The sequence below is a fragment of the Mustela nigripes genome, chromosome 13, assembly GCF_022355385.1.
Source record: "Mustela nigripes isolate SB6536 chromosome 13, MUSNIG.SB6536, whole genome shotgun sequence".
NCBI classification, from domain to species: domain Eukaryota; kingdom Metazoa; phylum Chordata; class Mammalia; order Carnivora; family Mustelidae; genus Mustela; species Mustela nigripes.
Genome location: NC_081569.1, coordinates 144,838,004 through 144,841,970, shown reverse-complemented (window position 1 = coordinate 144,841,970; position 3,967 = coordinate 144,838,004).

The window sequence follows — 3,967 nt, the reverse complement described above, 5'->3', positions numbered from 1 at the left end:
TATAGTAAATGGAATCGATTCTCTAATTTCCCTTCTGTATTTTCATTGTTAGTGTATAAGAAAGCCACCGATTTCTGCACATTGACTTTGTATCCTGCCACATTGCTGAATTGCTGTATGAGTTCTAGTAGTTTGGGTCTTTTGGGTTTTCCATATAAAGAATCATGTCATCTGTGAAGAGAGAGAGTTTGACTTCTTCATTGCCAATTTGGATACATTTTATTTCTCTTGGTTGTCTGATTGCTGTTGCTAGGACTTCTAATACTATGTTGAACAAGAGTGGTGAGAGTGGGCATCCTTGTTGTGCTCCTGATCTCAACGGGAAGCCTGCAAGCTTTTTCCTATTGAGGATGATATTTGCTGTGGGTCTTTCATAGATAGATTTGATGAGGTTCAGTAATGTTCCCTCTATCCCTATACTTTGAAGCATTTTAATCAGGAACGGATGCTGGATTTTGTAAAATGCTTTTTCTTCATCAATTGAGAGGACCATGTGGTTCTTCTCTCTTCTCATATTAATTTGTTGTATAACATTGATTGATTTGCGATTGTTGAACCATCCTTGTAGCCCAGGGATGAATCCCACCTGGTCATGGTGGATAATCTTTTAATGTGCTGTTGGATCCTGTTGACTAGGATCTTGTTGAGAATGTTAGCATCCATATTCATCAGTGATATTGGTCTAAAATTCTCCTTTTTGGTCGGGTCATTGCCTGGTCTGGGGATCAGGGTAATGCTGGCTTCATAGAAAGAGTCTGGAAGTTTTTCTTCTGCTTCAATTTTTTGAAACAGCTTCAGGAGGATTGGTGTTATTTCTTCTTTTAAGGTTTGGTAGAATTCCCCAGGGAATCCATCAGGTTCTGGGCTCTTGTTTTCTGGCAGGTTTTTGATCACTGCTTCAATGTCATTATTAGATATCGGTCTATTCAGGTTGTCCATTCCTTCCTGGTTCAATTTTGGTAGTTTATAGTTTTCCAGGAATGCATCCATTTCATCTAGGTTGCTAAGCTTATTGGCATATAATTGTTGATAATAACTTCTGATGATTGTTTCTACCTCCTTGATGTTCGTTGTGATCTCTGCCTTTTTATTCATAATTTTATGAATTTGGGCTTTCTCTTTTTTCTTTTGGATTAGTGTGGCCAATGGTTTATCAATCTTATTTATTCTTTCAAAAAACCAGCTTCTAGTTTCATTGATTCGTTCTACTGTATCTCTGGTTTCTACCTCATTGATCTCAGCTCTAAGGTTGACGATTTCCCTTCTTATGTGTGGAGTTGGTTTGATTTGTTGTTGATTCTCCAGTTCTTTAAGGTGTAGAGAGAGCTGGTGTATTCTGTATTTTTCAATGTTTTTGAGGGAAGCTTGGATGGCTATATATTTGCCCCTTAGGACAGCCTTTGCTGTATCCCATAGGTTTTGGACAGAAGTGTCTTCATTCTCATTGGTTTTCATGAATTGTTTCAGTTCTTCTTTGATCTCCTGATTGATCCAAATATTCTTAAGCCAGGGAGTCTTTAGCTTCCAGGTGTTTGAGTTCCTTCAGAACTTTTCCTTGTGATTGAGCTCCAGTTTCAAAGCATTGTGATCTGAGAATTTGCAGGGAATAATCTCAGTCTTTTGGTATCAGTTGATTCCTGATTTGTGACCTAGTATGTGGTCTATTATGGAGAAGGTTCCGTGTGCAGTTGAGAAGAATGAGTATTCTGTTGTTTTAGGGTGGAATGTTCTGTCTATATCTATGAGGCCCATCTGGTCCAATGTGTCATTCAATGCTCTTTTTTTTTTATTGATTTTCTGCTTCGATGATCTGTCTATTTCTGAGAGAGGCATGTTAAGATATCCTACGATTAGTGTATTCATATCAATATGACTCTTTATCTTGATTAACAGTTTTCTTAAGTAATTGGCTGCTCCCATATTGGGAGCATAGATATTTACAATTGTTAGATCATCTTGGTGGTTAGTCCCTTTAAAGATTATGTAGTGTCCTTCTGTATCTCTGACTATAGTCTTTAGTTTGAAGTTTAATTTATCTGATATGAGAATCACTACCCCAGTCTTCTTTTGAGCCCCATTTGTATGAAAGATGCTTCTCCATGCCTTCACTTTCAGTCTGGGTGTATCTTTAGGTTCAAAATGGGTCTCTTGTAGACAACATATGGATGGGTCCTGTCGTTTTATCCAGTCTGCAACCCTGTGCCATTTTATGTGTGCATTTATGCCATTCTCATTGAGGGTGATTATGATAGATACGTTTTTATTGACATCGTGTTACCTTTGAAGTCTTTCTTTCTGTAGATTGTCTCTATATTTTTGTTCAATACTATTCTTAGGCTTTTTTCTCTTTATATAACCCCCCTTAATATTTCCTACAGTATCGGCTTGGTGGTTGCCTAGTATTTTAAGGCTTGCTGGTCTTGGAAACTCTTTATCTCTCCATCCATTTTGAATGTCAGTCTTGCTGGATAAAGTATTCTTGGCTGCATGTTCTTCTCATTAAGTGCCCTGAATATACCTTGCCAGCCCTTTCTGGCTTGCCTGGTCTCTGTGGACAGGTCTGACGTTATTATGATGGGCTTTCTTCTGTACATAAGGAGCTTCTTTGTCCTAACTGCTTTCAAGAGGTTCTGCCTAAAATTATAATTCTTCATTCTTACTATTAGGTGTCTCGAGGACTTTTGAGAATCTGTAATCTTGGGGGGAAACCTTTCGGCCTCTAGTACATGAAAGCTGGTTTCATTCACGAGATTCGGAAAATTTTCATGAAGAACTTGTTCCACTATATCTTCTAGACTTCTTTCTTTCTCCTACCCTCAGGGATTCCAATAAATCTGACATTGGAACATTTCATGGCATTATTTATTTCCCTGTTTCTGTTTTTGTGGCTTCTAAACTGTTTGTTCTAGGTTTCCTCCTGATCCTTTCTCTCTATCTGTTTGTCCTCCAGATCATTAATTCTATCTTCTGTCTCAGTTAGAAGAAACTAACACACTCTAGCTTTGAGAGAATTTAGATTAGATTGGAACTCATTGAGAGCATTGTGAAGCTCATCCCTGGTAGCTTTCAGCTCTTCCCAAACATTGGATACATGATCTATGGTTGTTTTCAGTTTGGCCCTAATCAATTCTGTTGGGTCACCCATGGCTTTCTCCAACCTAGCTATTATTTGGACAATTGTTAGCTTGAATTCTCTTTCTGACATATTGTCTATGTTGATAGCCATTAGCTCTGTTGCAGAAGGCCAATCCTCTGTATTTTTCTTCTTTTGAGCATTTCTCCTCCTAGTAATTTTGGTGAGAGATGGCTGAAAGGGTGTAGCTGGATGTATCAACCGTGGTGCAATCAAGGTGCACCCTGGAACACTTCTGAGCAATTAGGGTTCCCTACCCAAATTAGAGAAAAAGAAAAGAAAGAGAGAGAGAGACAGGAAAGAAAGGGAAGATGAAAGAGACGGTTTAGCCCAAATGGGCCCCAAGGTAAGATTTATTAAGTATACAAACCAAAACAGACAAACAAAAAGGCTGATAAAAGCATATGACAAGAGAAAGAAATATATATATATATATAACCTCGTCAAAAAGAACCCCGAGTGTAAGATTTATATACTATCAGGACAAACACAAAAACACAGAAATACTGGTGGTAGAAAAAGATGGGAGAGTGGTCATAAATTCTCAGTGTGGGCGAGGAAGGTTGTTTTGATTCTTCCTGGATGTATCTTGATATCTTTGTTAAAGGACTCAACTTTCCTAATATAAAGGGAGATTAAGAATTGGTTTACCTATAGGGGTAACATTGATTGGGGAAATGGGATTACCTTGAGGTTTAACTCTATATGAATATTAGAAAATAAAAATTATAAAAAGGAATGAACTAGGAGGAGGAGTCAAGATGGCGGAGAAGTAACAAGCTGAGACTGCTTCAGCTAGCCGGAGATCAGCTAGATAGCTTATCTAAAGATTGC